Here is a 25,302-nt window from a genome sequence, read left to right as displayed (position 1 = left end):
TAGAGACAGGGTCTCACTATGTTGCTCAGGCTGGTCTCAAGCTCCTGGCCCCAAGTAATCTTCCTACCTCGTCCTCCTAAAGTCCTGGGATTACAACTATGAGCCACTGTGCCCAGCCCATTACTCCTTTTTGCATGTAATTGCTTTAAGCGCTCGTTAGATCACTGGAGAGTATCAAAGTCTCTCCTGGCAAAAGGAAAGATAGCCAGTGTTTGTAAACAACCCACAAAAGAAGGCAACAGCAAATTCTGAGATGATTTTATTCTTCCTTTGTATCACCCAGATTGAAGGAGTTTGAAGTCTTGAGAATTTGCAGTCTGGTTTCCGACTCTCCCTTCTCCTTTTTTCAGCATCGAGTGAACAGCAGGGTTTTGCTCCTCCCCTATGAACAGCTTTCTGTGCTATTGAAGGAGGGCTGATTTCCGTATCTGGAAGGGGCATCTTGGGGGCAGACTGTACACAGTGATTTCCTGAGGACCGGAAGGATTACAGCCTGACTTTTTCTATAGAGCGCCTTCCCTTTGCCTAAAAGGCACTATGTAAAATGTTACCAGCAGGTCGAGGGATTCCCTACCTCCTGTGCTGTCTGTTTGGAGCTGTTGTTATCTTGTTCCTGGGGCTCCAAAGCTGCTGGGAAACAGGATTGTTCTGCTTGAATTCCCTCCTCCCCACCATGAGACCCCTTTTTGATTCTTTCCTGTCTCAGGACAGAGCAGACCGTAGTGACAGTTTTCTGGCAGCTGCTTTTGTATCTCAGCTGGCTGCTGGTCATAAGAGTTCACGAGCATTTCCTGGGTGACTGCCAGGGAGCTGTTGTGGGTTTGGGGGTGACTCCTAGGAGCTTATACATGAATGGGTAGATGTGGATGCCGTTAAAAGGCTCTGCCAGGCGATTCCTCTTGAAATTTGGCCCGAAAGCTCTGAATATGGTCTTCATATCCATGAGGACATTATCAAAGCCATGGCTGCCTTTGTTGAAACACATTATAATTCTCTGAAAAATAATAACAATAAAAAAGCCATTTTAGATTCCAATCCGCTGAAAGAAAACTGTCCCTTAGTTAATCTCATGCTTGTTGGATCCATGAAGTCTTTGAAAATTTAAACTACAAGGACACTGCTCTCTGTGGTGGTGGAGAGAATGCCAAGGATTTAAAGGTCTTTAAGAAAGAGAATGTAGAAAGCGTACCCGTTGGAAACAGCAAGATGATGATAATCGTACTGACAGTAATAATAAGGTCAAATATATAGAGCTTGCTATGTATCATGAATTGTTCTGAATGCTTCATAAATATATGTTACCTCCTTTACCCTCATGGCAGCCCAGTAAAGGCGCCATTTCCCATTTTACAGCTGGGGAAACTGAGTTACAGAGCTTTTCTGCACTGAGTCATGAGGAGCAAATGCTAGATCAGGTAACTGAACCCAAGCCATCTGGTTTCAGAGCCAAATAGATGTATTTTTTATGGTATAAAAACATATACATACATTTTTAGGGGAAGGGTGGGGGTGGGATGGGATGAGGATTCTGGGTAATTGCTTGGTAAATGCCAAATACCTTTCTTGTCTGTCCCTCTTTTCAAATGATAAAGTAATGTCCATTGCAACACTTTTATTTTTTTTTTTGAGACAAGGTCTAGCTGGAGTACAGTGATGCAGTGATAGCCCACTGCAGCCTCAAATTCCTGGGCTCAAGCAATCCACCCACATCAGCTTCCCAAGTAGTTGGGACTACAGGCCCACACTACTATGCCCAGCTAATTAGTTTAATTTTTGTAGAGCTGGCAGGTGGCGGTGGGGGGGGTCTTGCTATGTTGCCCAGGCTGGTCTCGAACTCTTGACCTCAAGTGAACCTCCTGCCTCAGCCCCACAAAGCTCTGGAATTATAGGCGTTAGCCACTGTGGCTGGCTACAATACTATTTATTTATATTTTAGACCAACAGATATTCTAGCATATAAGAAATGTGATGCTGTCTGTACATTGAAGAGTTGGTCTAATATTGGTCCTGGTGGATACAGAAATTGCCCGTCTGCTCCGCTCTGGTTGAAGAAAGCAGTCCGACTGTCTCTGAGGCTGTGGAGCAGTCCATCAGGAATGAAAGCCCTGGGCCAGGCACGTTGGCTCACTCCTGTAATACCAGCGCTTTGGGAGGCCGAGGCAGGTGGATCACTTTAAGTCAGGAGTTCAACACCAGCATGGCCAACATGGTGAAACCCTGTCTCTACAAAAAATAGAAAAATTAGCTGGGCCTGGTGACGCGTGCCTGTAATCCTGGCTCCTCAGGAGGCTGAGGCAGGAGAATCACTTGAACCTGGGAGGCAGAGGTTGCAGTGGGGAGCTGAGATCACACCACTGCATTCCAGCCTGGGTGACAGAGCGAGACTCTCTCAAAAAAAAAAAAAAAAAAAAAGATTGGATGTCCTCATGATGGCCTCAAGCACGTTGGTCCCTGAAGAGAGTCAAGGAAGGCCCGCTTTACTCTGCACTGCAAAGCAGGCAGGTGGACGGGAATCTGAGAAGTGGATCAATGGGAGGCGTTGACCCAAAGGATTTTGTGCCTAATGGTCGGTTCAGCAGAATATTAAACTGAGCACAGCATCCTGTTCCCTCAAACTATCTGGTTGGTCAGTGGGGAATATTCTTGTCTCGTTAAATGTCCTCATGCTACTGTCAAGCTATCCTGTGACAACACGTCGTAAACTAGGTTGACAAATAGGCCAGGTGATTGTGGAATTTCTCCTTGGCAAGGCCTTAGCTATGGGCGTGCGACTGGTGTGCAGTAATCCCAGTGTTCTGGGCCCCTTGAAGGATAAAATATACCTTAGGTGATAAATTGTTGTATTTTAATGTGAATATTTCCACCCCGTGAGTTTTCTCATACCTGTTACACTCTGGAGTTGCAACAAGCTAACATGAAGCAAGCTGCAAACATAATTATCGCATTTGGCTGCTATTCACAGCAAGGGTTCTTCAAGCTGTACCTGGGGTAGTCTTCCCTCACGTGAGATTTATAGCATCATTTATTTAATTATTTATTTATTTTTTGAGACGGAGTTTCCCTCTGTCGCCCAGGCTGGAGTGCAATGGTGCGATCTTGGCTGACTGCAACCTCTGCCTCCCCAGCGTTCAAGCGATTCTCCTGCCTCAGCCTCCCGAGTAGCTGGGATTATAGGCACTCGCTACCACGCCCGGCTAATTTTTGTATTTTTAGTAGGGACGGGGTTTCACCATGTTGACCGGGCTGGTCTCAAACTCCTGACCTCAGGTGATCCACCCACCTCAGCCTCCCAAAGTGTTGGGATTACTGGCGTGAGCCACCGCGCCCGGCTATAGCATCATTTAAACTTTGTTTCTGCCGTGAATTGTTAGTTGGTAGTTAACAAAAAATAGACCATCTCATTTATGTGTCACAGTTAGCATTGGTTTTTGTGTTTTCTTTAGGCTTGTTTTTTAATTGTTTTTAAAATTGTGAAACACGGTCTTGTTCTGTTGCTGAGGCCAGAGTGCAGTGACACAGTCTTGGCTCACTGCAGCCTCAACCTCCTGGGCTCAAGCAATCCTCCCACTTTAGCCTCCTGAGTAGCTGGGACTACAAACACGAGCCACCACTGCTGGCTAATTTTTAATTTTTAGTTTTTTTATTTGAAATGAAGTTTCACTCTGTCGCCCAGCAGGTTGGAGTGCAGTGGCGTAATCTCGGCTCACTGCAACCTCCACCTCTCGGGTTCAATTGATTCTCCTGCCTCAGCCTCGGCACCCACTACCATGCCTGGCTAATTTTTAAAAAATATTTTTAGTAGCGACATGGTTTCACCATGTTGGCCAGGCTGGTCCTGAACTCCTGACCTCAAGTGATCCACCCACCTGGGCCTCCCAGAGTGCTGGGATTACAGGCATGAGCCACCATGCCAAGCCTAATTTTTGAATTTTTTGTAGAGACCAGGTTTTGCCATGTTGTCTAGGCTGGTCTTGAACTCCTGGGCTCAAGTGATCCTCCTGCCTTGGCCTCTCAAAGTGCTGAGATTACAGGCATGGCCCTTATGCCTGGCCCTTAAAGCTGCTTTTTAATAACAGCTTTATTGAAAGATAATTCACGTACCGTACAATTTACCCATTTAAAGTGTGCAATTTGGCCGGGCATGGTGGCTCACACTTGTAATCCCAGCACTTTGGGAGGCTGAGGTGGGAGGATCGCTTGGACCCAAGAGTTTGAGATGAGCCCGAGCAACATGGCAAAACCCTGTCTCGACCAAAAATACAAAAAAATTAGCTGGGCATGGTGGTGTGTGTCTGTAGTCCCAGCTACTGAGGAGGCTGAAGTGGGAGGATGGTTTGAGCCCGGGAGGTGGAGGGTGCAGTGAGTTGAGATTACACCACTGCACTCCAGCCTGGGTAACAGAGCCAGAACTTGTCTCTAAATAAATAAATAAAGTGTATAATTCAGTGGTTTTTAATATATTCAGAGTTGTGCAGCCATCACCACCATCAATTTTAGAAATTTTAATTACCTCAGAAGAAACCCTGTATCCATTAGCAGTCACGCCTTATTTCCCCCTGACTATCCCCACCCCTGGCTCCTGGCAACCATTAATCTACTTTCTGTTTCCTTGGATTTTCGTATTCTGAGCATATATATATATATATATATATATATAAATAGAATCATCTAATATTTGTCCTTTGGTGTCTGGCTTCTTTCACTTAGCCTAATGGTTTCAAGGTGTATCCAGGTTGTAGCATGAATCAGCCCTTCATTCCATATTTTGGCTGATTAATGTTCCATCACACGGGTAGACTGTACTTGTTGGTCCATTCGTCTGTTGTTGATGGGCATTTGTGTTGTTGCCAGCTTTTGACAATTATGAATAATTTTGCCACGAGCATCTCTGTGTGTGTTTGTATGAACAGGCTTGCATATTTTTTGATATGGGCAAATGAGAACCAGTGGCAGGGGGCCTTTATGGTGACTTTTTCGGTGATCTTTGTGTACTCTGTATACTCATCAGCCATGCAGGCTTGGGGACAGCACCTAACCTTACATTTCTTCCTTTTTTTTTAAGATAGGATCTCTCTCTCTGCCACCCAGGCCAGAGTGCAGTTGATGCAGGGCAGGGGAGCCCCGAAGTGGAGTACAGTGTGTCCAGAACTGGTGGGTTCTTGTTCTCACTGACTTCAAGAATGAAGCTGCAGACCCTCGCGGTGAGTGTCCCAGTTCTTAAAGGTGGCGTGTCCGGAGTTTCTTCCTTCTGGTGGGTTCGTGGTCTCGCTGGCTTCAGCAGTGAAGCTGCAGACCTTCAAGGTGAGTGTTACAGCTCTTAAGGCGGCGCGTCTGGAGTTGTTTGTTCCTCTCGGTGGGTTCATAGTCTCGCTGGCTCCAAGAGTGAAGCTGCAGACCTTCGCGGTGAGTGTTACAGCTCGTAAAGGCAGTGTTGACCCAAAGAGTGAGCAGCAGCAAGATTTATTGCAAAGAGCAAGAGAACAAAGCTTCCACACTGTGGAAGGGGACCGAAGCGGGTTCCCACTGCTGGCTGGGGCAGCCTGCTTTTATTCCCTTATCTGGCCCCACCCACATCCTGCCGATTGGTCCATTTTACAGAGAGCCGATTGGTCTGTTTTACAGATTGCTGATTGGTCCATTTTGACAGGGTGCTGACTGGTGCATTTACAATCCCTGAGCTAGACACAAAAGTTCTCCAAGTCCCTACTAGATTAGCTAGTTACAGAGTGTCCGTTGGTGCATTCACAAACCCTGAGCTAGACACAGGGTGCTGGTTGGTGTGTTTACAAACCTTGAGCTAGATACAGAGTGCCAATTGGTGTATTGTAAATACCCCTTAGCTAGATATAAATGTTCTCCAAGTCCCCACCAGACTCAGGAGCCCAGCTGGCTTCACCAAGTGGATCCTGCGCAGGGGCCACAGACGGAGCTGCCTGCCAGTCCCGTGCTGTGGGCTGGCACTCCTCAGCCCTTGGGTGGTCGATGGGACTGGGCGCCGTGGAGCAGGGGGCGGCTCTCATTGGGGAGGCTCTGGCTGTGCAGGAGCCAGGGTGGGTAGTGACGAGGCTCAGGCATGGCAGGCTGCAGGTCCTGAGCCCTGCCCTGCAGGGAGGCAGCTAAGGCCCGGCCAGAAATAGAGCACAGCAGCTGCTGGCCCAGGTGCTAAGCCCCTCACTGCCCGGGGCCGGCGGGGCTGGCTGGCTGCTCTGCGTGCGAGGCCCGCTGAGCCCATGCCCACCCGCAACTCACGCTGGCCTGCAAGTGCCGCTGCCCAGTCCCGGTTCCCGCCTGCGCCTCTCCCTCTACACCTCCCCGCAAGCTGAGGAAGCCGGCTCCAGCCTCGGCCAGCCCAGGAAGGGGCTCCCACAGTGCAGTGGCAGGCTGAACTGCTCCTCAAGTGCCGCCAAAGTGGGAGCCCAGGCAGAGGAGGCTCTGAGAGTGAGCTCGAGGGCTGCCAGCACGCTGTCACCTCTCAATAGCACGTGAGAGTTCTTGCCTTTGCCCAGGAAAGAATTCAAGGGCAAGCCGGAGGTATAGAAGAAAACAGCTTTACTGAAGAGGCAGCGTTACAGCCCTGTGACTGCTCCTGTAGGGCAGGGCTACCTTGGAGGCAGAGAGTTTGCAATCACATTTATACGCACTTTTAATTGCATGCAGATTAAAGAGCAGTTTATGCAGGAATTTCTAGAACATGGGTAGTAACTTTTGAGTCTTTGGGTCATTGCCATGGAAAGGGGCAGTAACTCCCGGGTGTTGCCATGGCAATAGTAAACTCACGTGGCACACTGGTAAGCATATCTGATGGAAAGCTGCTTCTGCCCCAGCCCTGTTTTAGCTAGTTCTCAATTTGGTGTGGTGTCCCAGCCCTGCCTGTGGAGTCAAGTCCTGCCTCCTATCTCACAGTGGCGTGATCATGGCTCACTGCAGCCTCAACACCCCTGGGCTCAAGCAATTGTCCCACCTCAGCCTCCTGAGTTGCTGGGACCACAGGCATGTGCCACTACGCCCAGCTACATTTTTTTCCATTTTTTGTAGAGATAGTGTTTCACTGTGTTGCCTAGGCTGGTCTCAAACTCTTGGGCTCAAGCAATCTACCTACCTTAGCCTTCTAAAGTGCTGGGATTACAGGTGTGAGCCACTGCACCCAGCCCAACCCTACATTTTTAATTTCAAGTCACTTCTCTCTAGGTTTTGATTTCTTCTTTAAAATGGTGGAACTAAGAACATCTATTTTATAGGGTTGTTGGGAAGGCAAAAATGAAAGAACTGCTATTCAATGTTTAGTGAAGTGCTATGCACAATTTTGAATAATGAAGTTGGTGTTTGTTTTTTATTATTTGTTTATTTATGTTTTAGAGACGGGGTCTTTGTCTGTTGCTCAAGCTGGAGTGCAGTGGTGCAATCACAGCTTACTGCAGGCTTGACCTCCTGGGCTCAAGAAATCCTGCCACCTCAGCCTCCTGAGTAGCTGGGACTACAGGCACGCATCTCTGTGTCTGGCTATTTATTTTTTTGTTTGTTTTTTTTTGTAGAGATGGAGTCTCCCTATGTTGCCCTGGCTGGTCTTGAACTCCTGGCCTTAAGCAATCCTCCTGTCTTGGCGTCCCAAAGCACTGAGATTACAGGTGTGAACCACCATGGCTAGCCTTATTTTTATTTTTAAATCAGCCTTGTCAAGTTGAATTGGTCATTAATCTTGTATAATGGTAATTTGGGGCAGCATTGGTTGGGTGGGGGTGGGGAACATTTAGGACCCTGTGGGCTACAACTCCTAGTGTGTGCACTCATTTTATTTTATTTTGTTTTGTTTTATTATATTAATTTTATTTTTTTGAGACAGGGTCTCATTCTGTTGCCCAGACTGGAGTGCAGTAGCACGATCTTGGCTCACTGCAACCTCTGCCTCCCAGGTTCAAGCGATTCTCCTGCCTCAGCCTCCAGAGTAGCTGGAACTACAGATGCGCGCCACCACGCCCGGCTAATTTTTGTATTTTTAGTAGAGTTGGAGTTTCACCATGTTGGCCAGGCTGGCTTCAAACTCCTGACCTCAGGTGATACACCTGCCTCAGCCTCCCAAAGTGCTGGGATTATAGGCATGAGCCACTGTGCCCGGCTGTGCACTTATGTTTGATTTTTGCAGAACCACCCTTCCCTAATGGTTGTCTCCTAGATACAAGGTGACTTTATTCATTTTAGAATGAAATTACCCCATTGATACTGTAACCAGAGTTGGCATACATCACGATTGGCAGAACCGGCTCATGTTTAGCGAGGTGGAAGTATTCTGGAAACTCTTCCTCCTTGTAGACGTGGAGGGGAGGGTACGCATTCTTCAGTGCCTGGTAAAGGGCTTCCTCTTGCCCCAGTTTGGGCAGGGGCATCCCAAAGCCACCGTAGCCCACAATATCAAACTTGACCAAGTCCCTGAACTTGATGTAGTTGGACAAGGGGATCTTGTTGGCATTGGGTCTCTTCTTCATGGTGGTCATCCCATGGTCTCACGTGATGATGACACTGAAGTGCTCTGCAGGCTGTGCTTCTCAGTGGCTCCCACCAGATACCCGATGGTCCTGTCGATTTGCTGAATCATCAACTTCCTGTTCTCTGCCTCTAGCCCGAATCGATGTCCCACGTTATCTGGCTCTCTGTAGCACAGAGTCACAAAGTCAAAGTCTTCCTTGGTGAACCAGTTCATGATGGTATCGATGTTCTCCCTCCGCTCTGTCTCTTTGCTCTTTGGGTGAGTGTAGGACTCCACCAGGGACTGCTGGACAGCCTCACCCTCGTATTTAGCAGCTCCCCTGGAATAGTGGGATGATGCCACTTTGTTCCCCTGCAAGTACAAGAAGAAAATTCCATCAGGGCCATTTCTCATACCGTTGTCACAATCAGCAAAGCTCGAGTTGTCTACATCTGTGCCGCAGTCCAAAGGCGTAGAAAATATGTGATCTTTGGAGTCAGGCAGGGTGGAGTTAGATTCTGGGCTTCCCCAGGATCTCATAGCATCTACAACACTGTTAGTTACAAGATGTGCTATTATTTTATGGGCTACTAAGCAGAAAAATGCTGCCAACGAGACCGTGACATTCCAGTGATTGTAAGGTGTATTCCAACTTCAGAGATGGCAAAACGAAAAATAATTCCTTAGAATAGAGGGAGATGGTAATTTCTGAGTTGTTGGTGGTGATTCTGTGTGTGTGTGTTTTTTTATATATACACACACATATGTATATACACACATATATAAACATATATACACATACGTGTGTATATGTGTATATATACACATACATACATGCGTGTATATATATGTGTATATATACACGTACATATATACATATACAAATATAAATAGTGGTGCAGTGGTACAATCATAGCTCATTGCACCCTTGAACTCCTGGGCTTAAGCGATCCTCCCACCTCAGCCTCTTGAGTAGCTGGGGCCACAGGCATGTGCCACAGTACCTATTTTTTTTTTTTTTTTTTGAGACACGGTCTCGCTCTGTCAGCTAGGCTGGAGTGCAGTGGCACGATCTCAGCTCACTGCAACCTCTGACTCCTGGGTTCAAGCCATTCTCATGCCTTAGCCTCCCAAGTAGCTGGGATTATAGACATGTGCCACTATGCCCAGCTAAGTTTTGTATTTTTAGTTGAGATAGAGTTTTGTCGTGTTGGCTAGGCTGGTTTCGAACCCCTGGGCTGAAGTGACCCACCTGCCTTGGCCTCCCAGAGTGCTGGGATTACATGTGTGAGCCACTGCGCCTAGCCCTAATTTTTTTTTTTTTTTAATATTTGTAGAGATGAGGTCTCACTATGTTGCCCAGTCTGGTCCTGAACTCCTAGGTTCAAGTAATTCTCCTGCCTCAGCCTCTCAAAGTGCTGGGATTACAGGCATGAGACACCACGCCCGGCTGGTGGTCAGTTTTAAAATTTCCCTGTGTCTCAGTGTTTCTACCTGTAGAATGCCAAAAAATAGATGGCATCCTTGTGAGGATTAAGCCAGCTAGCTTTTTTGTTTGTTTGTTTGTTTGTTTGTTTTTGAGACAGAATTTTTCTCTTGTCACCCAGGCTAGAGTGCGATGGCGTGATCTTGGCTCGCTGCAACCTCTGCCTCCTGGATTCAAGTGATTCTCCTGCCTCAGCCTCCCAAGTAGCTGGGATTACAAAGCCAGCTAGCTTTAAGTTACAGTGTTGAGCATCACATTTTGGCACGGAGTAGGCACTCTTTTCTTTGCCCCCAGGTGGGACTAAGCCACCACAAGCCTTCCCTGGTGTGTGCAGTGGGTGATGAATGCTTGCCTGCTCAGCACCCACTTCCTGGTGGGCTGGGTCACATTACTCTGACTCTCCCTTGAGCTTCAGTCTGTGCCTGGTTGAAGATGTATTGACTCAACCCGAGGATCCAGAGGTGGGATGTAGCTCTGGCCTGGCCAGAGGACCGAGGATGCTGCATGCCATGGCTACAGCAACTGGTTCAGCTTTGAGCTCATGTCCTAGTCAGAGCCAATGAGATGTAATCTTGGGATATCTCCTGGGCTATTGGGAAGTGGACAGGCTGCCCTGCTTATCCCCATTCCTGATGCTGAGGGATCTGAGAAAAATCACTTGTAAAATTTGGGGGTGTTTGGAAGAAGGGGAGACTGATGTCTCCTTCTCTCTACAGACATCTGATGAGGTACAGAGCTTGACTAACCTACCCAGAGGCAGAATGATATCGTGGTTAAAAGCGTGCTCTGGGCTGAGATCTTGCCACGGCACTGCAGCCTGGGCGACAGAGTGAGACTCCGTCTCAAAAAAAAAAAAAAAAAAGTGCTCTGGGCTGGGCGCGGGGGCTCATGACTGTAATCCCAGCACTTTGGGAGGCCGAGGCAGGAGGATCGCTTGGAGTCAGGAGTTTGGGATCAGACCCTATCTCTAGAAAAATGTTTTTTAAAGTTAGCTGAGTTGGTGGTGAATGCCTGTAGTCCCAGCTACTTGGGAGGCTGAGGTGGGAAGATTGCTGGAGCCCGGGAGTTCAAGGCTGCAGTGAGCTATGATCAGGCCACTGCACTCCAGTTTGAGGGACAGAGACCCCATGTCTCTGAACAACAAAAAAGTGTGCTCTGGTGCCGCACTACCTGGTTAGATCCTTTTTCCACCACTTAGATGCATGTTATATAAATGCTCTCCTCAGTTTCCTCGTCTGTAACTTGGGGATGATAATGCTGCCCCACGAAGTGGTTGTGGGGACTAAATGCATGTGGGCACATTGGTAAGTATTCAACAAGCTTGATTTTTCCTGGAGAGGGAGAAAAAGCATGCAGTGAGGTGGCATGGTCAGGTGCACTGGGGCAAGGATTATTTCCTCTGGCTTCTGCCTCCTGGGAGGTACTAAGGATGGATCTGAAATGTGTCTGCAGACTCCAGAGTTGGGGACTGCAGAGGGAAATTGAGATCAGGGAACCCAGTCTGGTAGAAATGGGTGCAGCATGGGGCATTGGGTTCCTTCCATCAGAGGCATAGGGTGTGTTGCAGACAGTCATGAAATGTTGCTGAATCTTGCAAGGGACCTGCTGTCCTAGGGTTGCTGCTTGAGACAAAGACCCTTGTCAGTGGAACCTGGTGACCTTCACCCTTCTGTGTCAGGCTGCAGACAGCAAGAGATGGCAGCAGATTACACCCAACAGGAAAAGGGCCATTGCCATCCCACAGATGGCCATAGGAGGAGATGACATCTCTCCCTCTCCTCCTCCAGCAGTGTCAGCTGGGGAAGAGGTGGGTGGGTGTGCACAAAAGAGTAGACCACAGACCATGCTCCTTCTCCTCCAGTCTGCTGGGGCCCCAAGAGAGTCTGCAGCCCTTGGCCAGGGACCGGCCGACACACGAGAACAAAAGTCCTTAGGCTGGGATAACATGGTGGTGCGGTTCATCTTCTGGAGTTCCTGTGAGATCAGACTGGAGCCAGTCTCCAGCTGCGACCCTATCTTACTTTGCTCCTTCCCTGCCATATGGTGTTTTCCTTACTCCTATCTCCTGAGAGTTCTTCCTGAATCAATTACACCCACTTAATCCCTGCCTCAGGCTCTGCTTTTAGGGAACTTGACCTAAGACAGAAATCTTAGTACTAAATACTTTGCAAGGCCTCAGAAGCTCTGCTATCCACAGGCAGGTGAGATATTAGCTTCCCTACCGCCTGGCAGTCAGAGTCTATGATGTGATTCAGCTTTGTGGAAATGCTTCTCTAAAGAACTTCCCCCAATTTAAGATGATCTTAATTTGCTTACTTGTTTTCTGTCCGTTTAGCTGCTCTAAAATGTGAGCTCCAAATCAGGGGCCATTTCTGGTTGGCTAACCATTTCCTGGGACCTAGAATGGGCCTAGCTCAGAGCAGGTGCTCACTATTGATGGAATGCATGTTGAAAGAATGCATGAATCTCATCTCCTTTTGTGAGTGAAAAACTCATCCTATTCTCACTCCTAATTAACTTTCTTTCTTTTTCTTTTTTCAAAACGGAGCCGTGATCTGTCACCCAGGCTGGAGTGCAATGGTGTGGTCTTGGCTCGCTGCAACCTCTGCTTTCTGTAGTAAAGCAATTCTCCTGCCTCAGCCCCCCGGGTAGGTGGGATTACAGGTGCACGCCACCACGCCCTGCTAATTTTTTGTATTTTTAACAGAGACAGGGTTTCACCATGTTGGCCAGGCTGGTGTCGAACTCCTGACCTCGTGATCCACCCGCTTTGGCCTCCCAAAGTGCTGGGATTACAGGCATGAGCCACCGTACCCAGCTACTCTTGATTAACTTAATGGAAATATTTACAGAGATTCTTTCTCTTCTGGGTTCTAGCGTCTTATCTGTAACCTCTGCAGGTAATACATTTTCCTTCCTGATAATAGCATTTCTATGGTTGCTTTAACTTGCAAATCCTCTAATACTTATTTATTCCATTTCTGATTGGCATTAGACATAATTCTCAATTTTTAGTGACAGCACTTTTGTTAACTTACATATAAATCGATTTTGCCTTGAAATGTGACATTGACTAGAAGGATGAAACTTCTAACGCTGTAGAACATAGTTTGGCTAATTTATTATTTAGAAGAAGCTAATATTGCCATCGTGAGGGACTTAGGTGGCTCTGAAGAACCAGTTGTATTTCTGATGTTTGCAATGTTAAATCACAGATATTGCTAACGTGAAATAGTTTCCGTATGCTGTGTTCTCAATACACACCTTTTCCAAATATATCCCAAGCTATAGTCTTAGGAAACTGTGATTTTTCTTATCTGGTCTCATAGGAATTTGGGGAGCTATGTAGGATCTCCATAAAATGAGCTCCAGAAAGACACATGTGCACACACACACACACACACACACACTCACACACGTACCACACCACACTTGACTCTGTTTATTTGGGACCCATGATTATCAGAAGTGCTATTTTCAACAAACACTTCTGAGAAATAATCTGAACACTTAATTGGATGCAAAAGAGTGGGTATTTACTATTCTACCCTTTAATTAGCGTAATCAGTGTTTCCAGCAGCAAAAGCAATTGGAAAATCGCTAGTTTTATTAGGTTCATTATTCTCCCTTAGCATAGTGTGGCATCAGCATGGCTATTATTCTTAAATTGCCTCTTTAAAACAAGGGCTGGTGCTTCTTACAGGGAATTCCTAACTCTTGGGGTTTGTAGAGGGTCCAAAACTCTTTAGAACCTGTAATTCAAGGAAAGGCCCCACTTTGGTTTTGCATTTAGTCTGGTCTCTTTGGGTGACAGAATTTATGTCACAAGGTGCACATGTTTGGGGGAGGCTCATGGACAGCCCATTGTGCTTGTGCTTTGGTAGGAAGTACGTGCAGTTAACGGGAAGGAGTTAGTTACTCATCTAGGGAACAATTGGGTAGAAAGAGATGGACTCCCTGTATTTGAAATTCAGAACTCAAGCTTGGCTCTAAGTGTTTCCTTGCTTTGCTGTGCTCCAGGGGAGTCACTGAGCAGAAGGAAGCCAGTTGCCTGAGATTCTTCAAAGCCCCAGCCCTTTTGGAGGTTACATCGTTATTCTCAGAGCCTTTATGATGCATAATAAAGACCTAGCTTGGACCAATATTAGGATGAGTTATCTTGCTATTAACATTCTTTTAGATAGAAGTTGCTGGTCCCATCTTGCTCACAATCCTCCAAAGTTTGAAAGTTATTTTCCAGGAGACTTGGCTTACACTGACAGCTGCCCTCCCACCCTCTCTCCAAATTTCCTCTTGGGAGTAGCCTAACGAGGTGCTGTCACAGACCCTGGCCAGCCACGATGACCCCACCCAGACCATCCCTCTGCTGTTTCACTCTTTGATACTCTCTGGAGCTCTCTGGGGAGGGGTGAGACCTGCCGTCTGGTTTGTACGGTTTGCCCAGGTCTTACAATCATGGCTGGCTGCCTTTCTCTGATAACCGGGACTCCTGAACTTGGTGAAATATCTCAGCCATCGATCATGTTAAATTACCGGGGACATTCATTTAAAATCCGAGCCTGCTCCAGATGGACTCTCTTTCTGCCCTGACTGTGAGAGAAGCCCTGCTGGACAGTGGAGATGCTCGTGGGCTGTGAGCAACAGATGCAAAGGCTGCCAGGAATCCCATCTTTGCAGCATCATGTGCCAAGGCACATCAGTTCCTGGGTATCTTGATGGGTTCTGGCAGCATTACTGTCATTGAAGGAAAACATTTTAGCCATATTAAAGGTTAATGCAGCAATCCCCACACAGGCTGCCTGGAAGGGACACGGGAGAAGGGTAGGTTTTCCCTGTGATGGACAGGAGGCAGGCGGCCCTCCCTCAGCCCTGCCTGGCAATGCAGATGTGTCCCCAAAAGGCACTGGGGTCCAGCTGGAGTGCTGTGCCGAGGCGGGCTGACCCGGGCCGTGGGTTCGCTCTGATTGCAGCACTTTCCCGCCAGCTCCTTGGAGAGCTGGCAGATGGCCCAGCCCCACAGCAGGAGCCGCGAGTGGCAGAACGAGATACAACAATTTGATATCCACTTGCCAGACGAGCCGGGTGTCGTCAGTCGCCTGGCTCTGCGCCCAACCTCTTTTTGCATAAACACGAATTCAGCCAGGAGGAAAAGCACTCTGATTATGAATTGAGCAGAAGGAAACAAAGTTCTGCAGATAAACACCAATGAGACAAAAAGCCACGAATAAGAAAAATGACAGAAAAGGAGTACCTTCCCAGAAGCCTCCTGCCAGTGAACGGCCACCATAGCAAGAGCATGGAGGCCCTGGGTTTTGAACTGTGAGATAAGGAAGATGATGAAAACCTCCCTAGCAGCCAGGCAAGCACAAGACTCCTGTGAAATCCAGGTCTAAGTGTTTTGACCACAGAAGTTATATTATGTCATAGGTGAGAGCTGTGAGTTGCTGAACCCAAAGTGAGTTCAAATCCGAGCTCTGCCTCCTGCTACCTGTGTGACTTTGAGAAGTTCCAGCACCGCTTTGTGCCTCAGTTTTCTCATCTGTTAAATGGGCATAATCACAGCTCCTGCCTCAGAGTTGTTGTAAATTAATACATGTAAAGCATGAAATCAGCCTGGTATACAGTAAGTGTTATGAATGTTATTTTCTTGGAAGGACAGAACTGATTTTCATGGTCGAAGCCTGAAAATCTAAAAAATGTGAGAGAAGAGGAAAGAATCTAGAGTCTCACCATGAGGGGGAAAAGTAAACTTGAAGCAGGACAGGGTCATTGATAATTTCCTGTGATTCTACAGCTGCCTTGTACACTGTGGTGGCTCCTAGCCACTTGCTGTTTAGATTTTGTGATTTAAAAATGAATTAAGGCCAGGCATGGTGGCTCACGCCTGTAACCCCAGCGCTTTGGGAGGCCAAGGTGGGCAGATAACGTGAGGTCAGGAGTTTGAGATCAGCCTGGCCAACATGGTGAAATCCCATCTCTACAAAAATATAAAAGTGAGCCGGGCGTGATGGCGGGTTCCTGTAATCCCAGGTACTCAGGAGGCTGAGGCAGGAGAATTGCTTGAACCTGGGAGATGGAGGTTGCAGTGAGTGAGATTGTGCCACTGCACTCCAGCCTAGGGGATAGAGTGAGACTCTGTCTCAAAAAAAAAAAAATTAGTTAAAATAAGAGAAAATTGAAAATTCAGCTCTTCATTCTCACCAGCCACGTTTCAAGGACTCAACAGCCCATGTGGGTGGCTAGCAGCTCCCATGTTGGGCAGCGCAGAGTAGAGCAAGTCCGCCGTCGCAGAATGTTTGATTGGACCGTGACTGAATAGTCTATTGCAGTGGTCCCCAGTTTTTTTTTAGCACCAAGGACCAGTTTCCGTGGATTTGTGGGGGGAAGTTTTGGGGTGATTCAAGTGCATTACATTTACTGTGTACTTTATTTCTATTGTTGTTAACATTATAATATATAATGAAATCATTATATAACTCACCATAATGTAGAATCAAGCCTTGAGCTTGTTTTCCTGCAACTAGATAATCTCATCTCAGGGTGGTGGGAGATAGTGACAGATCATCAGGCATTAGATTCTCATAAGGAGCACACAACCTAGATCCCTTCCACATGCAGTTCACAATAGGGTTGGTGCTCCTATGAGAATCTAATGCTGCTGCTGATCTGACAGGAGACAGAGCTCAGGCAGTAACACCAGCCAGGAGGAGCAGCTGTAAATACAGATGGAGCTTCACTCGCTAGCCCGCTGCTCACCTCCTTCTGTGCAGCCCAGTTCCTAACAGGCCACAGACCACTACCGGTCCATGGTCTGGGGGCTGGAGACCTCTGGTCTATTGGATAACACTGGCTTGGAGTGTGCTGACCAGCCAAAGAAGTGCTGAGACGATTTGGCCTCCATTAATTAGAATGATGGACTTTTTTTTTTTTTTTTTTGAGACAGAGTTTCACTCTTGTTGCCCAGGTTGGAGTGCAGTGGCACCATCTCGGCTCACTGCAATCTCTGCCTCCCAGGTTCAAGCGATTCTCATGCCTCAGCCTCCCAAGTAGCTGGGATTACAGGTGCCTGCCACCATGCCTGGCTAATTTTTGTATTTTTAGTAGAGTTGGGGTTTTGCCATGTTGACCAGGCTGGTCTTGAATTCCTGACCTCAAGTGATCCGCCTGCCTTGGTCTCCCGAAGTGCTGGGATTACAGGCGAGAGACACCGCACCTGGCCAGATGGACTTTTTTTGACCATTTAGTTCCAAGCACCTTCCCTGCATTTTCTCAGTTAATCCTCCCAGTGAGTCTTTGAAGCAGGGACTATGACAATCGTCATTTCACAGATGGAGCAACTCAGGCATAGAGAGCAAGTCAATGGCCATGGTCGCCCAGCTGAGGAAGGATGGAGCCGTCTGAGATCCTGTTCTGGGGATCTAACTCTGTAGCCTGCATTCTGGGCAGCTGTATTCTCCCATGTTGCTATCTGACGAGCACAGCATGGGCTCAGAGTACAGAGAGGAGGAACCAGGTAATAAGGATAGGTCTGGGGCGAAGGCTGGTGCCTTGGGGAAGAAGAGAGAGGTCCCATTCTAAAGGGATGCCATTGGAATCTCATAGTGATAAAGCAAAGCCAACAGGTTTTGGGGCTGGGAGTTAAACACACAGCTCTGGTTTCTGCCTTTTCACAGTGGTGATGAATGGGCACTGAGACCCTCTCAAGCTAAAATTGTCATCATTGCTCTTCACAGTCTGAAGGTGCATGAAATGCTCAACTTTCTTCCAAAGGGCTTTTATGCCTAAGTCTGTGGTTAGTGTATAAACAGATATTTACTGAAGTCCTGCGGGGTGCAGACACTGTGGCCAGCCCTGAGGCTACAGTCGAGATGAAGCCAGTCTCTGTCCTCATGGAGACCTGTCTATTGATAAGAAAAGAGAAAGCTCACTGAGCCTTGACCCTGTGCCCACTGCTTTTGATGCATCTCTCATTTAATCCTTCTATTAAACCTGTGAAATAAACACATCACCATCGTCCCTATTTCACATTTAGGGAAACATATGCTTAGAGAGGGTAAGTAACTTGGTCAAGGTTGCACAGCTTCGAACTCTCGTTGCACAGGCGCAGGAATGAGAGGCAGCAGCCGGGGAAGCCAGGGACTCCGGCAGTCCTTGTCTCTCGGAGGTGATCCAGAGAGAGAGAGAACACGATTGTCTCAGCACTGGGTCTTCTTCTGAGTCTTGAAGGAGCACTTCCAGAGCGTCTCGGTGTTAAACATCATGTTGTGAATGACTGCGTGAGCTCTGACCCAGTGACCTTGGGGATAAAGGAGGGGAGGTACAGATAAGCTCTTCGAATGGATGTTACCGGGGTGTCAGTGTTCTTTGAGGGCACAGGCTATGTGTCACCAAAGAAAGAGCTCAGTGCCTTTTCTCATTGCTCAAGAGATTGAAGGGGTAGGAAGAAAAGATGTTAAGTTATAAACATGTTTCAGTTTTGGTACCACTTGAACCAATTTACGTTTTGAAGAGGAAAGAATCTTGCCTACAAAGTCAGCCCCCAGGTTTTCCTTCTGCTTATGGAATCCAGGCAATGGGCAAAGAGAAAAAGAAAACTAAGGAATCAGCCAGGTGCAGTGGCTCATGCTTGTAATCTTGGCCCTTTGGGAGGCTGAGGCAAGTGGACTTCTTGAGTCCAGGAGTTCAAGACCAGCCTGTCCCACACAGTGAGACCGCATTTCTACAAAAAGTACAAAAAGTTGCTGAGCATGGTGGCATGCACCTGTAGTCCCAGTTACTTGGGAGGCTGAGGTGGGAGAACTAGTTCAGCCCAGGAGATTGAGGCTGCAGTGAGCCATGATTGTGCCACTATCCTCCAGCCTGGGTGACAGAGTGAGGCCCTGTCTCAAAAGAAAACAAAAAAGATGAGAAAAAGAAAACTAGGGAATCTGGACAGAATAAGTTTATATATATAATAAAGAACTGAGATAGAACTGGGTTGACTGAGTAATTATTTGAATTGCTTTTGACTGAATTTTTCCTATTGCAGTCTACCTTTGTTTTTATGTGTGTGTGTGGTTTTTTTTTTGGGTTTAGTTTTGTCTTTGTGCTTTTTTGAGACTGGGCCTTGCTCTGTTGCCCAGGCTGCTAGAGTGTGGTGGCACGATCTCAGCTCACCGCAACCTCTGCCTCCTGGGTTCCAGCAATTCTCCCCCCTCAGCCTACCCAGTAGCTGGGACTACTGGGCATGTACCACCAAGCCCGGCTAATTTTTGTAGTTTTAGTAGAGATGGGGTTTCACTATGTTGGCCAGGCCTGGTCTGGAACTCCTGGACTCAAGTGATCCGCCTGCCTCGGCCTCCCAAAGTGCTGGGATTACAGGTGTGAGCCCTTGCGCCCAGCTAGGGTCTCCCTTTCTTTGAATTCACTGCAGTGCCAAGACTGGGACATGTGGAACTCCAGGTGTATACGGGTTATGTAGAGATGCTAGGGGCTGATTAAGGAAGGAAAGAGCTGAGAAGCCTGCAGACCATGCTTTCGCAGACTGTATGGGCCCTGGGAAAGGACAAGGGGACAGAAAGGGAACACTGGATGCCCTGGAAGAGAAGATGCATCCAAGTCATCAGGGAAGTTACTAATCCAAGGGAAGAAATGCAGAGACAGGACCAAACACGCTCCTTCCAAGCCCTTTCTGTCCGCTCAGTCACCTCTATGCTTATTTTTCTTCTTTCCTCTAAGTAGTGTCATGCGTTTTCTTCCCATTCCTAGTCACTCCTAGTCAACTAACTCCTCTTTTTACCATCTTTTCATCAGAACTTGAAACCTCCTCTCCTTCATGTATTAGTGACCATGTTTCTCCATAATACTGCTAGAAACAAGAATTGAAACTTGGAAAACCTGCATTTGAGTACCAGATCTGCCTCTGCTAGCTATTTGAGAAGTTATTTTATTCCATTCTTTTTGTTGTTGTTGAAACAGGCTATCACTCTGTCGCCCAGGCTGGAGTGCAGTGGTTCAATCTTGGCTCACTGCAGCCTCAACCTCCTGGGCTCAAGCAATCCTTCCACATCAGCCTCCTGAGTAGCTGGGACTACAGGTGTGTGCCACCACACCTGGCTAATTTTTAATTTTTTTTTTGTTGTTTACTTGTTTTTGTAGAGATGGGGTCTAGCTATGTTGCGCAGGCTGGTCTCAAACTCTTAGAGGGCTTAAGTGATCCTCCTGCCTTGGCCTCTCAGATAAAATGGGAATAGTTCCCTTGTCCCTCTCGAAGCGCATGCGATGGGCGTGTGGTTTGCTTCTTCAGTGCCCCACTGCTCAAACCTCTAGGGGAGCATACAGACAGGCAGGGAGCCCCATGGCACTATCTAGGGGTGAATGTTTAGAGTTGAAGCCCCAGTGGATGTGTGTTACAGGGTGTTCTTTTAGTTTAGCTGTCTGTAGGTAGCTTGTGTTAGTCGGCTCAATTAGACCCCCGCCTTATTGCAAGGACAGACGGCTCTCTTTGTCCTGGGGTTCTCGCCTTGGTGTACCAGAAGTGGTGCGATCTCAGCTCACTGCGAGCTCCGCCTCCCGGGTTCACACCATTCTCCTGCCTCAGCCTCCCGAGTAGCTGGGACTACAGGTGCCCACCACCATGGCTGGTTAATTTTTTTGTATTTTTAGTAGAGATGGGGTTTCACCGTGTTAGCCAGGATGGTCTTGATCTCCTGACCTCGTGTTCTGCCCGCCTCGGCCTCCCAAAGTGCTGGGATTACAAGCGTGAGAGTGCAAGGTTTTATTGAGTGGAAGTAGCTCTCAGCAGATGGGGGAGCCAGAAGGGAGATGGTTTTCCCCTGGAGTCGGGCGAGTGGCCTGACTCTTCTCTGACTGCCCCAGCCAAACTCTGCTTGTTCTGCCAGTCAGTGGCCTGTGGTGTGCCGGTGCGCGTTGGTGCGTTCCTCTTGGAGTGCAGCGCCCATGTGTTCCTCCGCGGATGTGCTCCTCTCGAAGTCCAGCCGCCTGTGTGTCTGCCTGCTAGGATCTCAGGGTTTTTATAGGCAGAAAATGGGGGTGTGGCAGCCAGTGTGGTCTTGGGAAATGCAACATTTGGGCAGGAAAACAAAAATGCGTGTCTTCACCTAGGTCTGTGGGCACAGGCCGTGGGGTGGAGCCCTAGCCAGGGACCACACCCTCCTCTACCCAGTACTTCCCTTCCTCACTTCTATATCATTTAAAGGGACCACATTCTTCCCTCCCGAGCACTTCCCTTCTGTATCACAAAGTGCTGGGATTATAGGCATGAGCCACTCGTCCCAGTCAATTCCATTCTTTTAATGCAAACTAGAAAATAGGTGTTCAGAAAGGCCTGCCCTATCCACCTCAGGGAGTTGCTATGAAGATCAAATTAGATCATGTGCAACAGAAGTTTAGAAAAGATTCCAAAAGCACTGCACAATAGGAATGTATTTTTAAACTCCACTGAGTGGACTTAAAACTATGTTTTTTTCTTTCTTTTTTTGGTTTGAGACAGAGTTTCACTCTTGTTGCCTAGGCTGGAGTGCAATGATGCCATCTTGGCTCACTGCAACCTCTGCCTCCCAGGTTCAAGTGATTCTCTGCCTCAGACTCCTGAGTAGCTGGGACTACAGGCGCCTGCCACCATGCCTGGTTAATTTCTTTCTTTCTTTCTTTTTTTTTGTCTTTTTAGTAGAGATGGGGTTTCACAGTGTTGGCCAGGCTGGTCTGGAACTCCTGACCTTAGGTGATCCACCCACCTTGGCCTCCCAGAGTGCTGGGATTAAGGCTTGAGCCATCGCACCCAACCTGTGTTTCTTTTTTAAGCAAGAAAACAAATGCCTCTCCCCAGCACTCACTAAACCAATCCCTCTGTTTTTTTTTCCATAGGATTCTTATCCTTCTTGCCCCAGTGCAAACAATATATTTTCTTTTGGCCCTTCTGTCCATCTGTGAAAGGGTCAGGCTTTCTAGCTAACCCTTAATCAAATATTTTTGATGACCAAAGTCAAGACAGTACTTATTTATTAATTTTTTTTTTGAGATAGAGTTTCGCTCTTGTTGTCCAGACTGGAGTGCAATGGCGCAATCTCGGCTCACTGCAACCTCTGCCTCCTGGGTTCAAGTGATTCTCTTGCCTCAGCCTCCCAAGTAGCTGGGATTAGAGGTGTGCAACACCACGCCCAGCTAATTTTTGTATTTTTAGTAGAGATGGGGTTTCTCCATGTTGGTCAGGCTGATCTCGAACTCCTGCCCTCAGGTGATCGACCCATCTCAGCCTCCTAAAGTGCTGGGATTACAGGGGTGAGCCACCCTGCCCGGCCAAGACAGTGCTTATTAATGCCTGGGATGCATTCAGGAGCACATGACCTGGCTGTGACTGTTCTAACAAAGTTCCCCAAATGGGTGGCTCAGGACAACAGAAAGTCATTCTCTCCAGTTCTGGAAGCTTGATGTCTGAAACGGGCAGGGCTGTGCTCCCTCTGAAGGCTCTAGGGATGAATCCTTCCTTGTCTCTTCTGGCTTCTGGTGGTTGCTGGCAATCCTTGGCTTGTGGCCACATCATTCCATTCTCTTCCTTCATTCTCATGTAGCCTTCTCCCCTGTGTGTCTCTGTGTCTTCTTCTCTTCCCATGAGGATGCCATTATTACTCCATTTGAGGTCCATGCTATTCCAATATGACCTCTTTGTAATTAGATCTGCAGTGACCCTATTTTCTTTTCTTTTTTTTGAGATGGAGTCTTGCTCTGTTGCCCAGGCTGGAGTTTAGTGGCACAATCTCAGCTCGCTGCAACTCTGTCTCCTGGGTTCCAGTGGTTCTTCAGCCTCAGCCTCCGAAGTAGCTGGGATTATAGGTGCACGCCACCATGCCTAGCTAATTTTTGTGTTTTTAGTAGAGACAGGGTTTTGCCATGCTACCCAGGCTGGTCTCGAACTCCTGACCTCAAGTGATCCTCCTGCCTCAGCCTCCCAAAGTGCTAAGATTACAGGCATGAGTCACCATGCCCCACCCCTATTTTCTAATAAGGTCACATTCTGGGATTCCTGGTGAATGTGAATTTTTGGAGGACAGTATTCAGTCTAGCAAAAGGCAGGACATCCTCATTTTCTTCCCTACCTCAGAAATAAGGAAGTTAACTTCAACCCCTTGGAGAGAGGCTTCCTGAGCTTCCAACAATCAATTATCCAAATATTAGTCACAGAGGAGGACTAAGGGTTGTGCATAGCACGTGGCCAGCCCGTTCTCAGAGTCTGTCAAGTTTAAGGTGAACGCTAATCCTGAATGAGTTTTAAAATGTATCTGGCATTTCCTCGTCATCGTAAAATGTTCTCACATCGTGATGGCTGGGGCTTCCCTCTCAGGTGTAATCTGTGAAGTCAGATGTGACACAGCCTGGGTGAGGTGGGCCGAGCTGGGAACTGGGTTAGGAGGGAAGCTGGGGAATGATCTCCAAGGTCTCAGATCCCAAACTGGCTTTAGCCTGATTCACCCAGAGGGATCTCATAAAAAATGCACATTCCAGGGCCCACCCAGACCTAATGAATCAGAATTACCTGGGCAGGAGCCTGGGGAGCTCTGTTTTCAGAAGCAGCCTAGCCCAATCCTATGGTCAGACAGGGCTGGGAAACCGAGCTCTGTCTAGGGCGGTAGTTCCCAAACTCGTCTGTGCTTCAAAAAATACAGATGCTGATGGCCAGGTGTGGTGGCTCATGCCTGTGATCCCAGCAATTTGGGAGGCTGAGGCAGGAGGATCACTTGAGCCCAGGAGTTTGAGACCAGCCTGGAGAACATAGGGAGATACTGCCTCTATAAAAAATTTTAAAATTGGCCGGGCGCGGGGGCTCATGCTTGTAATCCCAGCACTTTGGGAGGCCGAGGCGGGCGGATCACGAGGTCAGGAGATCGAGACCACGGTGAAACCCCGTCTCTACTAAAAATACAAAAAATTAGCCGGCCGTGGTGGTGGGCGCCTGTAGTCCCAGCTACTCGGAGAGGCTGAGGCAGGAGAATGGCGTGAACCCGAGAGGTGGAGCTTGCAGTGAGCCGAGATTGCGCCACTGCACTCCAGCCTGGGCGACAGAGCGAGACTCCATCTCAAAAAAAAAAAAAAAAAAAAAAAAAAAAAAAAAAAAAAAATTTTAAAATTAGCCGGGTGTAGTGGTGCCCGCCTGTGATCCCAGCTACCCTGGAGGTTGAAGTGGGAGGGTTGCTTGAGCCCAGGAGATGGAGGCTGTAGTGAGCTGTGATTGTGCCACTGCACTCCAGCCTGGGTAACTGAGCGAGGCTCTGTCTCAAAAACAAAACAAAACAAAACAAAAAACAAAACACAGATGCTATGTCCCATTCCAGAGGTTGAGGTTTAATTGTTCTGGGGTGTGGTCTGGGTTTTGGAAGATTTAAATAAAAATCCCAGGTGACCCTAAAGTGTAGATGAGTTTGGAAACCACACATCTAAGGCACACTTGAATGGGGGAGCAGTGAGGTGGCGTGGGCTAGCCGGCCAGAACCCAGGGGTGGGGCATTAGGAACTAGCATTGCAGAGGCCATGAAGGCTGGGAAGCATAGTGTCTGAGGCCCATAACAATGCTTGGACATGAATGCTTTAGACCTAAGACAATTGGCTCCGAAATGTGCAAACTGCAAGGCTGAAATGAATGCATGTTTAATGCTTTGCAACATTGTCAAGTGGTCAGCTGCAACTCCCTTCTGAAGGCATGATGCCTGAGATACGCCTGTAATGGGGGTTGATTTTAATGAATTTAATATGGTGTGGAGTGGGGCCTTGAAGAGTGAAAATGTCAGTTCTAAGTTGGTTGCAGGGGTCTGGGCGAAGGTCTTAAAACCCCATGGTGAGCAGATGGCCAATCCGAAACACCCCAATTTTAAAACGGGGCCTTTTTTCCAAGAGGCTTTTTGAAAATAGCTCCTATTTTGAGGGGAGGAACCCTGGCAGGAGAGAGCCAGAGTTAAGCCCAGCTGAGAGGGGGTTGGCAGGCAGGGGCCTGCCTGGTCCTCACTGAAGCTTGCTACTTAGCGTGAGCTTCCTAAACCAGTGCAGATTTGCTGGCCCACTGAGCCTCCCAGATGAGAACCTGCATTTCAACAAGGTCCTCAGCGCAGCAAAGTTTGAGATATACTGGGCTAGAACACCCAGGGGATCCAAAGGTTCTCTGAAAACTAAGGAAAATAGGCAGCGTGTGGTGGCTCACACCTGTTATCCTTGTACTTTGGGATGCCACGGTGGGTGGATCACTTGAGGTCAGGAGTTCGAGACCAGCCTGGACCAACATGGTGAAACACCATCTCTACAAAAAATACAAAAATTAGCAGGGTGCAGTGGCAGGTACCTGTACTCCCAGCTACTCGAGGGGCTGAGA

At 47.9% G+C, this 25,302-nt stretch overlaps 1 long non-coding RNA gene across 3 annotated transcripts in view; it reads left to right on the top strand.

Annotated features, from left to right (window-relative positions):
• The window catches only part of LOC115831139, a 33,487-nt gene extending 14,568 nt beyond the window's left edge, over positions 1 to 18,919 (top strand). Inside the window, exons 2-4 of one of the 3 annotated variants that reach the window (XR_004026668.1) lie at positions 5,063 to 5,201; positions 12,655 to 12,847; positions 18,049 to 18,919. This is a non-coding gene — a long non-coding RNA (uncharacterized LOC115831139). Of the gene's footprint in view, positions 1 to 1,322; positions 1,416 to 5,062; positions 5,202 to 12,654; positions 12,848 to 14,127; positions 15,559 to 18,048 lie in introns of those variants that run through there. The other 2 variants (XR_004026666.1, XR_004026667.1) reach the window with 2 other exon arrangements.
• Positions 18,920 to 25,302: the final 6,383 nt, after the last annotated feature.

The sequence above is a fragment of the Nomascus leucogenys genome, chromosome 18 (assembly GCF_006542625.1).
Source record: "Nomascus leucogenys isolate Asia chromosome 18, Asia_NLE_v1, whole genome shotgun sequence".
Classification (NCBI taxonomy): Eukaryota; Metazoa; Chordata; class Mammalia; order Primates; family Hylobatidae; genus Nomascus; species Nomascus leucogenys.
The sequence above is the reverse complement of the archived record's forward strand: the minus strand, read 5'-3'. Positions and strand labels throughout refer to the sequence as shown.